A 12,943-nucleotide genomic window follows, 5' to 3' on the forward strand; every position below is an offset into this window, starting at 1 on the left:
TCCCCTTTCACCAGCATATTTTTCATTATTTAAACTAGTAATAGTCACATTCAGAGGATTCATAACCCTCAATTAGATGGAATTTTTCTATAATCTGTTTTCATAAAAATGAAAAAAAAAGATAAAATTTCATATTAGGGATTCCTCCCCCCTTAAGCTAATAACTTTGGAGCTGTTCTGGAGTCTGTCCCAATAAATTTACCTTGAACGGCCATATTATAGGAAATACAGAATAACCTTTTATCATCAAGATAATGCTATGGAGGTGGTGAAGAGTCTTAATTATAAAAAATGATTAAACTACATTTATAATTATATTAAAAACAGAAAATAGACCCAACCTTTGCAGAAAGACTTCCATCAATATGAGGTGAAGCAAATATGGTTTTCTGGATAACTTCTGTTCATTATAAAATGTAATTAACTTGAAAACCTTCTCTCTTGCTCACAGAGGATTTACTACGGTTGCCAGGCTTGGGAGCTCACTGAACTTTTATCAGCTGGTTATGCTGCTGCACAGGTCACTCTGCCTCAGCGTAACAAGGATGACAAAACAGGCACATTTCAAGTGTCATTCCTCAGCGCTTTCTCTGTGAGCTCGTTCTTTACCATGGGACTTTCTGTGTTGTAAAACACTTCTGGATTGAAGCAAACATTCTAACAAGGACTAGAAGTTCCTACTCTACCTCCTAAGATCGTGCGCTGAACAGTATTACGTGGGTTCCTCAGAGAGCCACGAATACCTTGCAGGAACGGACAGGGTCTCTTCCCACAACCGCAGGCAGGGGAGCCTCAGGCTGTGAACAGCCCCCACCATCACGAATGCCTTAGAGAGGCTTATGCCAAAATAACACTCTCAGCTTCTTGACCATGATATTTTAAATTTTACAACCACAGCAATAACCTTTAACGTAACAATTAAAGCGCAGGCGTGGTTTTGCGTGGAGATAAGTGAACCTGGGAGTAAAGCTGCATTCCTCCTAAAGGTAAATGGTTCGAATGAGCCTTGCTTGAGAAAGCAGGTTTTGGCTCAGGGGGAGACTGAGTCTTGGCTGAGCTCACCTGAGAAATAATCAGGTTTAACCTTTCCAGGATGGGCAATATGAAATAGTTCTCATTAGTATTGAAAAGGCCACTTTTCAAAGATCAATTCACCTTTACAGATGCTTTATCACTATTTTTTACAATTAAACGATTACAGGCTTATTTAATAATACAGATCCTCAAGAAAACCAAAGTTTAGAGCTGACCCAGATTTCTGTAATGAGTTCTTTCTATTCTAATTCTGAAATAAAGAAAGCACAAACAAGCATGTGTAATTAGTGAAGAGCAATTTCAGCAAACCAGTCCCCTAGGGTCTTCCATCCTGAGTCACAGCCTTTTCCTTTTGATGTACAAAGGATGCATGTTGTCTGCGTAAGGCAATCATGGGAACATCCCAAATTCGGCATCCTTTTTACAGTAAGTAACTTTACAGGAAGATGGATGAAGACAACTCATTTTTGTGTCAACTATGAATCTCTACTTGTGTTGCAAATGTTGAAACTAAATTTAAACATTACTTGGTATGAGGGCCTTCCAGAGGCCACATTACCATGAAACCCTTTGTCTGCCACTCACTTTCTTCTGTCAGATCCTATAAATGATTCCCACTTCCATATCTTCAGATACTCCTAGTCAGTCAAATGTGGACTTGGATCAGAAACAGCTGGGACCTCCACCCACTATTGAAAATTATAAATTAATAACACTAATAGACCTCCCCAACAGACTGGCTCCTACATGCCTATATACCACTCATGCTTTATTTCTGATTTAATAAAGTTCTGCTCTCAGCTGCTAGTTGTTCCTTTGTGAATTTGTTGAAAAGCTCAGATAGTTTAGCACATCTCAAAGTTAGCAGAAAATACTTAATGTTTTGAAGGACTAATTGTAGTTCCTGTTTTTTGAGGGGGGGGTTGTTTTGTGTTTTTAAATTGAGGAGCTTTTTTTTTTTGGAGATAGGGTCTCACTCTGTTGCCCAGGCTGGAGTGCAGTGTTGTCATCATAGCTCCCTAAGCTCAAACTCCTGGGCTTAAGAGATCCTCCTGCCTCAGGCTTGAGAGTAGCTGGGACTACAGGCACACGCCATCATGCTTGGCCAATTTTTCTATTTTTTGTAGAAACCGAGTCTCATTCTGTTGTTCAGGCTGGTCCTCAAACTCCTGGCCTCAAGCAATTCTCCTGCCTCAGCTTCCCAAAGTGCTAGGATTACAGGCATGAGCTACCACACCCAATTTTTGACATTCATTCATTCAGCTCCAAATTTTAACCTATAGCAGAATGTCAATCTACCTAGATAAATAGATACAAATTCTACCTACTGTAGTGGGCATTAGTAGGGAAATTAATTCATAAGTGTGTACTCTAAAAAATAATTCTTTTTTTTTCCTTATCTGCATATAGACACGCTACAGAAAACATTTAAATCCCAAATTGGTTTACTTCTCGTTTTTTATGCATCATCGTCGGTGGGTACATTTTGAAGAATATAAGCTAATATTAAAAAGCAAAAGATTAATATTTATCTTAAGCAAAGGAAGATAAATATACTACAAAACTTGTCCTGTCGTTCCAAGTTAAATACTATTGTGTGTGGTGCAAAGGCAATATATGTAACCTGAAGGTTTGTACACCCGTAAGATTCTGAAATAAAAAATAGATAATACTATTGTGTATGTATTTGTGCCATTAGCCTAATCAATAAAGTGTTAACTATAGATACAAACCATCCCTACCTCCAGTTTAGATTTACATTTCATTCTCAGTATTACCTTTCCTGATTCTTTTCTGCTTTCTCAAACTTTAAATAAAATAACGTAAGAATTTCATTGTAGTAGGTCCCAAATTCCCTTACAAATACTTCATTTCGCAAAGGCCTAAGAAAGAGGATTTTGGTTCTGTTGTCTGAATTCCTATAAATTTGCTTAATTTGATTTTTAGCAAGTCTTTATGGAGTTCTTACTCTGCGTAAACCACTGTGTGCTTGGTGGTGCAAAGAATACAAGGATAAGTGAGACGGGGCCTGCTTTCACCAGGCTTCTGATTTAACATTAACATTTTAATTACCACAAGTAAAATGCATTGAGAGGTCACTCTCAAGGGGCGAAAGGGGGGAGAAAACAAAGCAGCCTTTTTGTTTGTTTTTAATCACAATGTTTAATTTCAACTAACATTTTAGAAAGGCATGAGATTTGTATATTTCTCAAAGTGGGGAGGGCAAAGATTTAGAAATGCTGAGATACATGGTTTTATGGTTTGTGAAATACTTTCATGTCTGTATCTAATTTGAGCCTTACCACAACTAGTAAAAAAGGTCTCATTCTCCTTTTAAAGTGACATGGCTAGTGAGTGGTAGATTTAGGATTTAAAACCCAGGTCCCATATTCTTTTCATTATACTACATTGTCTTACATCCAACAAAATAAAACCAACACCCCCGCATCCCCAATCTGGCATAATTTATTCCACCCAGATTATTATAGACACACATATTCTCTTACAAACTCAATTCTTGCTAAACATCACTTAAAGGGTAAATTAAAATTTTACTTCAAAAGTAAACTAGATCAGCCTGGTACAATACTTCAGAGTACAGAGATGGACCTTGAATCTAAATCATCTTCAATTTAGAGGCTTTCTCAACTCATGCTTATTTTCCAAACTCACTTTAAGACTAGTATATACTATAGAACACTGTGCATCCAAATCATTTGAGGGAGCTTTAAGAATAGATACTCTGGCTCCAGTTCTTCAAAGTCAATTGGTCTGAGTGAAGTTTAGCCTTTGGAATGTTTTAGAAACATCCCAGGCAATTCAGATGCATAGTGAAGGCTGAGAATGGTGGTAGAATGGATGAATACACCATTAATAGGACCTAATGGTTTTGTCAATAAATGGAACACTTTCAGAATCTGTCATGATTATGCAGTATTTCTTAATGGAAATCCTAATGTTGGCACTCAATGCATTTAATCCATTGGAAGAGATCAAAATTGACATTTTCAGACTATAGCTTTTACCCAGGCAGCACATAGGTTACCCGTACCTGTCACATTTCTCACTTTCAGGCCATCTGTAGACTAGACATTGTTGTTTTCTTCCCAGATGCGGAGCTGCCACTGTTAAGAAGCACAGCCTGTTTGACTGCCACAACATGTTCAACACCACGATGAAAAAGGAACTTGCAAACTAAGCCTGCTAAACCAAGCTGAACAAATCCTTGGCTAGTACCTAAAATCAAGGAACAATAGAACTTTGGAATTGGAAAGTATCTTTCTAAATTCCTCTACCTCAATACTTAATTTAACAGATGAAAAAACTAATGTCCAGGGAGAGTGACCAATCCATGGTTATGTGGGGAGAGCCAAGGATTCCTGCCTCAGTCTAGGGCTCTTTATGGATGGTTCTGATTTTGCCCAAAGCTATGTGTTTAGCTTCTCTGGCCTTAATGGGGAAAGCAGATGTAGGGAAAGAAATTGTTTTTCCAGATTAAAAGCCCTTGGGAGCAGAACAACAGTGAAGGGACTGGTGGTAGTAGAGGTAGGGATGACTTAATGATGTCCAAAACAGTACCGCTGAGTAGTTAGAAGAAGTCAGGCCATTATGAGCTTTTAGTTTTACTTCTGGCTCTTCTGCTGTATGACTAGCTCTCCCTTGGAGAATCACTTAATTTCCCTGAGTGCCCAAAATAATAATTTTGATAAATGGACAAAATATCAAAATAATTAAGATAAACCTGGCTGAGAAATTCTGTAGCAAATGTATGCATGTTTAGGCCCTTCAAGGGGGTGACACACCACGTGTTTTTGTTAGTCTTACTAAGACTGCGGTCAGTGTCTGATTTAGGGTTGAACAAATAATGTGGCCTGCCTGGATGTATTTGGAGTTGGCCAATTTGGGCTAAATCCAGTAGTAAAAGGGACAATAAAAAGATGTGGAACATTCATTCACCTTCTCCCAAACTACCATTAACTCCTAATTTAGTGTAGAGTAGATTCCCAGCATTTTGGATGATTTGTGGACCACAAGAGCTTCCCTGGTTACCAAGAGCCTGGGGGTTTCCTAAATGCTCTTCTCTACTCCACAGGGATGAAGAGGGCACAGAGTGCCGAGGTTCTACAGCCACTGGTGTGTCTTTCCTGGGAGGAAAAGGCAGGAAGGCAGGGCAGTAAACCAAAAACAATAGCTTTCACTAGCCCTTACTTATCAAGTTAACTTAAATGTCCATCCAGTTTACTGGAACACTCAGTTGAGCTGGGATTGGGAAGGTAGGTACATTTCTGAATTTCACATATAAATGCTGTTTCACAAGTCAACTAAATTAGCCCCTGTCTCTGCCCCAACCCACTCCCAAGCTTCATAATAAATATCGTTGTGCTTGTAACTGGCCTTTTTCTACCTCTCTTCTGGTAGCAGAACTGAGACTACACCAAGTTGGCTCAAGTTCTACTGCCCCCATATGCTCGAATTCGGCTCTGCCCTCTGTGGGGTCATTAGATTCACAGTCCAAGCCCTCTACTTGTCCCTCCATTTGCCTAAGGAGATGACTGTGCCCTGAACAACATATTGTTTTGTTTTAATACTATAAATCTTTGAAGCTCTGGAGCTTCATATCAAAGCTACGCAATAGCTTTTTAAAAGATAAAATATGCCCCTTTTCTTTGTTGCCCTTGTGTCTGCGTGTGGGCAAGAGATTTAATTATAATGAATAGAGCTGAATGGTGGTCTAAGACTCTTAAAATCAAAGTGGGAATCATGGCTGAATTTCATTAGCAAACATAAATACAAATAGGCACATCTTGTTTGCACCACTGCCATGTGACTTTCCCCTTTTGATAATTTCACTTTAACTCCAATATTTCAGAGAATCTAAATTGAACCATATGATGTACAGCACTGTAACATGCAAAACTCTTCATTAAACATTTTCTTATTTGTGTACTTCCTCCATGTTATAAATATCCTGTGAAACTCCTGAAAGGCAGTTTGTCAGACAGAAGAGCCTTGATTTAAGAGCAGTGGAGGGAGCCCTGCCCTTTAAATAAGAGGTCTTCTCTGGCTGGCAGAATGAGAAATAAATATATACTATTAACTCTTACTCTACTGCAAGTCAACTAGAGCCTATAAATCTTGAGGAACTTGTCATTTTATGTAAGATTTTCTCTAACTGTGTTAAGATTCTTCTTATTAAAAAATACTAACATTGGGCTTTTATAAATTCTTGGGATGTTATCAAGTTGTTTTGACATTCTGAATACAAAAATCTCTCAATTAAATTTAGTTATTAAAAATTACCATTGCTAATTGTCCAAGTCATTTCAAATTATATGAGAGATGTGTTAAGATTTTGTATTGTTACTAAGCAAAATAATTAAGTGGCTGATACCAACATTATATTTTAGGAAAAAAAGGTTTTGGGTAAACGTTATCTTTAGAAATTTTATAAGAGACTATGTATAAATTATTCTTTCCATGATAATGTATATACTTAAGTACATCTATGATTAATAATAATTTAATGCCAATATTAAACTTTTATTCAACCTCTTTATATTATAAACAATCAAAACACAGATGTCTGAAATTATTCCAAGCTGTAAACACATATAAGTACATATGTAAAAAGTGCCAAATTAGCAAGAGTTAGTAATCCAAATAACAATTTGGGGGGAGGGTGTCAGCTTTAACAACAGTTAATTGTCATTTCACTTGTTTGACCTGTAGCCTTGCTGTTCTATTTATCTGTGTATGTCCAGGGTATAACCAAATGCTTAGCAAATAAGTTAGATGCTTAATAAATAATCATCTAATGAATTAATGAATTTGACTAGTGGGTAGCTTAGTTTCCTCCGGACAATAATGAAAAATGCTAACGTGTTCACCGTGAGAACAGAGGCTAAGATAGTTTCAGTTCCTAAAAATTGGGTTTAGATCACACACTTACCATTTCGCAAGGTAACTATCAGCAGCAATTATTAAGAAAAATAAACTAGTGACCTTGATAACCCAATGATTAGCAATGTTGCAAAGCACACAGTAATTCTGATACTAGGTCTCAGTTCTCACTGGAGCATTCTGGGCTTCTCCTTATTGATTACCAGCTAGGAGTGAAAACTTAGGCATCAGTCAAGCCAACTGCATGCATTATTTGCCAGAAAAAGAGTATCCAAGTCATCTAAAACAACAGCACCGTTGAATTATTTTGTTGAGTCTAAAAGTTTTAGGTTTAAATACTGTTACTGAAAATTACAATTAACAGTAAGTTTATAGTAGATAATATAATTTTTTTTTAGAATCTTGGTTTTGTGGTCATGTTACTCAATTGTGTTTTCGAGGTCTTAGACAATACTGATACAAGATAAAAATAAAAAGAAAATACTGCCTCAATGGCCTTCGGCACGTTAAAAAAAAACAACACAAGGAATAAGAACATGGATAGCAATAGCTGTTTGCCAACGACTGACACCAATCTGGACAGTAAATAAATTATAATTAAAGTTCTTAAGAATTCTTTAAAGAGAAAGAATAGCAAAAATTATGACATAGGAACAATCAGGAGATAGTTGACAATAATATCAGTCATAATTGGTAGCTACCTGAGAAGGTATATTTCTATACTTGATCTTAGCCAAAAGGCCAGCAAGTGATAGAGAAGGTATATTTCTGAATGAACCTACTGCCGTTCATTTATTTATTCATTCCCCAAATACAGAGTACAAGGTGCAGAGGATGCAGCAGGATCACAGATATGGTTCTTGTCCTCTGTGGTGAATACGCGAATGGGAAAGATACATATTGAATGAGAAATGACAAAAGTGATGGGAGCTACAAATGAGAATAGTGTGTAATGGGCTACATAAGAGGGCAGTAGAGGTGGATGGTGATCAAGGAGGCTTCTTGAAGAAGTAACACAGCAGAGACCTGAGTTGGGAATGGGAGGAGGATGAATAGGGGGACAGAAAAGTCCAAGACCAAGAGGAGAGACATTTTGACTTGTCTTGTTCCCAAATGATGGTAGGCTAATCAATAAATATTAAATCCAAGATACCAGCCCAGAAGGTATCTTGGATACCAACCACTGAAGAATATCTACCACTGAAGGGTTTATTAATATTCAGGTAAGAAATACTCATGTTATATATGCATTCAACCAATTCTTTTGAATCACTGCTTTAGGGCCTGATATAAACTCTTAATATTAAATTGGAATACTCTTTTGGCATTTATTTCCAAATGGAACTGTTGTGGACTGACAATGGAGGGCATGACTCTTCATGCCTTTGCATGTCTTTCCCTAGAGTTAGGTGTTCTTGAGCCACTATGAACATATTCTGTTACCTTGTACATATTACACATCTATATTTCTGTAGCAGAGTTGTGTTAATGGAATTTGCCATTTATAATAATATGCCTTAGCCATGCTGAAAATTTATCTCCAAAATATCATAGATAACCAAAAGTGTCTCCTCTGGTGTGAAAGATTAATTTGAACAAAGCTATCATATTAAATGCTAAATCTCCTGAGGTATGGAACCTTCCCAAGTCAGATATATTATTTATGTAGTAGGTTGAGTGCTCATTTTATTGGGTATTATTCTAACTCATTCTAAAAAGGGGGCTTTTGGGGTCATAGTGACAAGGACCCTGCACTGGCCAGATCATCCTTACCCCATTGTTATCCAAGTCAACTGCTTACTGATCAATCATACTGTCTCTCAAAAACAGTGAAAAGGTTTAGATTTAGCACATCAAAAAGAAATGTTTTTAGTTTCACTTTTAACAAAAGTTATTACAATTAAAAATACTTGTAAAAATATTTTAAATGTCAATACCAAATTAACAAAATAGATCTTCAGAAGGCCTATGAAACATTCAGCACCAATTTTAGACTAGAGAATTAAGAAGTCAGTTGAAATTCTTGTTCCAAACTGGTTGACTAAAGTTGTGATTAGAGTCATCCTTACGAAAGAACGTGGCTATTATATTTCAATAACTCTTACCATGATTTCTTGAGGACTGGCTAAATAAATTCTGTCTTTATGTATTCTATTCATATAGCACTCAAATGAAATATAAACAGGCATTCTATAAAATATAGCCTCAAGATAATCTCTACACTTAAATTAATTCAATGAATCATTTCAACCAGGTTTTAGGAGAAAAAAAGGAACGCTATTTTGCAAATGGACCCTTACTGTGTCTCACCAGTCCATTTGTTGGTGGCATGGATTGGGCAGGCTGGGCCCACCACTCTCAGGACCAGCTGGCCTCTTTGCATGCAGCCAGTGTCTTGTTCATCAGAGCGGTGGGAGGTGAGAGGAGGTAAGCTAACGTACAAGTAGCTGCCAGGAGAAAAGATGGGAGGAAAAAAAACTAAAGAAATATAGTATTTCAATCAAAGTCTAAAATTTGTAAAAGTGGTTTTGGTCTCCATATAGTAAAAATATTTATCTAAGAAACTCCTACTTGGGTGTGAACATCCTACTTCTAGTGGGATTTTGTTTGGCAAAGGGCTGTGAAAGAGTGGAAGCTAATACAGAACATGTCTATAAACAAATTTATTTAGTTAGTACAGATTGACACATTCACTAGAGGGTTTTAGCAATTATATGTGTAAAACTATTTCCTACAGTGGTTTCCTTTTGTGATTTTGCTAATTTATTCAATCTAGGCCATTTTCATGCATTGACTGTTATAAGCCATTTAGCCAACCAAGCTAAAACGAACATATGGAGACTCTCTGCCTTCTTTCCAGTTCTTCATGTACACATAATTATATGGTGATATTAAAGAGTCAAACTTTTAATGAGAAAGTCTAAAATATGATGTTGTAAACTAACTTTTGAGAAGAGAAATTTGGGAGTTTGGCTATGATAATGTACATGAAAGTATTTGCCTTTTGGTAAAAGGCAAAGCCTGTATAAATGGAAGGTGTTTGTATTTATATTTAATATTTATTTTTAAGTCAATTACAACAACATATGATAAATGCATATGCTTGGAGAATTTTAATTTTTAACAAATGTATGTTCATTGAAATGTATTGCCTCAACTCTGGAAACATTTTGAATATAATTCTATAATAATACATATTTCTATTTGGAAATGCTACTATTGTTAATTATACTAATTAATAACTTTTTACCTTTTAAACCCTGTTTTGGTCATTATTATAGCTCCCATAATGTTTTGCATTAAATGCTTAATAAATCTTTGGTAAGTAAACACTATTCAAGTTTGGGTAGTCCCAAATTATCTTTCATCAGAGATGATTAGCTTTAAGTGATATATTTCCCTCACAAAATCCTTTAAATCCACCAGTGCCACATAGCATATGAACATCTACATGCCAAGAGGGAAAACATATACCAATCTCATCACTAATGTGAAGTCACCTAGGAGTAAGAGATGCTATATATATATCCAGGGCACTTATCTACAATCCTGACTTAGATACAGCAGCATACAAATAAACCTTTATGAAGATCTCAAAATACATCATATATTGTATGACCAACCACTCCTTTAATTTTGAGGTCTTATGGAGGGCTCATTTAGTCATAGCAACTAATATGAACCCTTTCAACAGGAAACACTGGGGTTTTAGTAACTGCAGAGAATGTAAGGCCATGTGTAAAGTTTCATCTAAAGTAGCTTGGACTTAGAAATAAATGTGAAAGTTCTGCTTCCTCTACAAAAATAGGTTAAGCGGTATCAAACCTGTCAGGACATGAGATCATGAGGCCAGTAAGTGCTGCCCAATTGCCTTGGGATTATTTCAATATAAGGAAATGAATGGAAAGAGAGTAAGAGAGACATTACGAACCATAAATCATTCAAAGGCCTTTCATGCTGTCATATCCCTATTTTTAAAAATATGTATATATAATAAATACTTAGATGATATATAAAGGTAAGAAAAATTATTTTTTTTTAAATATCAGTGATGTAAGAGCCGTTTGATGGTCTGTTCTCTGACACAAGAGGAACACGATTTCAGACAGGCCTGTTTATCAGTCTGCTGTGAGACAGGAGGGGATCATTTACACATCACTGCGCATTAGCGCAAGGTTATGGTGGTACCTAGGATACATGCTTACATCAGAATAATCATATTGAGTGTTCAATGATGTCACTTGTTTTGGTGGAGACAAAAGAGAAGTTGGTCAATGAAAACAACCCATGTCCACTAAAATTTTAAAAGAAACATATTGTTAAGTGGAAGGGAATTATTACCTAGGCACATTGTGTCTGCCCAAATGACAAGGTGGATTAGGTAAAAAGTGTCTGATGTTACTAGAAATTTTAGAAATATTAAAAAATAAAAGCCTAGTTTCAGGACAGATACAGTTTGGTATGCTAACAAAATATCTTCTTGTTGGCAGCAAATTATTATAAATTATTTTATATTAGTGCTATAAGTGATATATATCAAGAAGCATTAGAAATTCTAAAATGGGGCATATACACCTACACAAAAACAGACCAAAAAAATGGTGCTCTTCAATCTGACAAAAGACATCCATGAACAACCCACAGCTAACATCAGTCTTAATGATGGAAGTCTGAACACTTTCCCCATATGATTAGAGATAAAGCAAGGATATCCACTTTTACTGCTCCTATTTCACCATTAATTTCAGTGAAATAAGGCAAGAAAACAGAAATAAAAGGCATACAGGTAAATGCTGAAATAAAGCCACCTCTATTCAGAGACAATACAATTATCTATGTAGAGAACACTAAAGACTTACTAGAACTAATGACTTTAGCAAGGTTGCAGGATTGCGGGACACAAGGTCAACATTAGAAAAAAATACTATTTCTATATTCTAGCAATGAATAAGAAATTGAAATTAAGAAAAAAAGGCATGCAAAACATATATTTAGGGAAATCTTAAAATATGTGCAAGACCTGTAATGAAAACTACAAAACATTGTTGAGAAAAATTTTAGAACATCAAAATAAATGGAGAGATATACTTTACTAATGGATCAGAAGACAATATTGTGAAGAGACTTTCCATAAACTTATCTATAAAGTCAGTGCATTTCTTTTCTAAATCTCACGAGGCTTGTCTGTAGAATAGTGACACGCTGATTCTAAATGAAAACTCAAAGGACCTGGAACAGCCAAAGAAATCTTAAAAAAAAGAACGAAGTTGGAAGGATATACTCTACCTGATTTATAAATTTAGAATAAAGCTAAAGTAATCAAGTCAGTGTGGTATTGGCATACAGATAGGGATGCAGATCACTGCAACAGATGAGAGAGCCAAAAGAAACCTACATGTATTTGGTATATTTACTTCCAGCAAAGATGCCAAGATAATTCAATAGGAAAAGAATAGTCTTTTCAACAAATGATACTGGAACAACTGGACATCTATATGCACAAAAGTGAACCTTGATCCTTACCTCATACCATATACAGATATTAACCAGAATCATAAACCCAAACATAAGAAACTATAAAACTTCTAGAAGATAGAAGAGAAAATCTTCGTGACCTTACAATAAACAAAATTTCTTAGCTAACACTTATATATAAATAAAAAACTGATAAATTGGACTATTTCAAAATTACAAACTCAAAAGAAATGAAAATATACTCACATAAAGATTTATAGGTGAATGTTTACATATTTTATGTAAATTTTATTCAAAATTAAGTAAAACTGTAAATATCCCAAATGTCCCTTACACAGATAAACCAAATGTGGTACCCCATAGAATGGAACACTTCAATAAAAAAGGAATGGATTATTGATACATGGAGCAACATGGATAAATTTCCAATGCATTATGCTAAATGAAAAAAGTCAGACTCACAGCGGTGCAAATGACATTTTAGAAATGGGAAAATCATAGGGTCAAAAAACAGCTCAGTGGTTGACAGGAC

General features: G+C 35.7%; 1 protein-coding gene across 3 annotated transcripts in view; it reads right to left on the reverse strand.

The window, feature by feature from the left end:
- SUPT3H (SPT3 homolog, SAGA and STAGA complex component) overlaps positions 1-12,943 on the reverse strand; it is a 447,473-nt gene that overhangs the window by 17,334 nt on the left and 417,196 nt on the right. The gene's annotated exons all lie outside the window — the stretch shown is intronic.

This window comes from Lemur catta, chromosome 2, assembly GCF_020740605.2.
Source record: "Lemur catta isolate mLemCat1 chromosome 2, mLemCat1.pri, whole genome shotgun sequence".
Classification (NCBI taxonomy): domain Eukaryota; kingdom Metazoa; phylum Chordata; class Mammalia; order Primates; family Lemuridae; genus Lemur; species Lemur catta.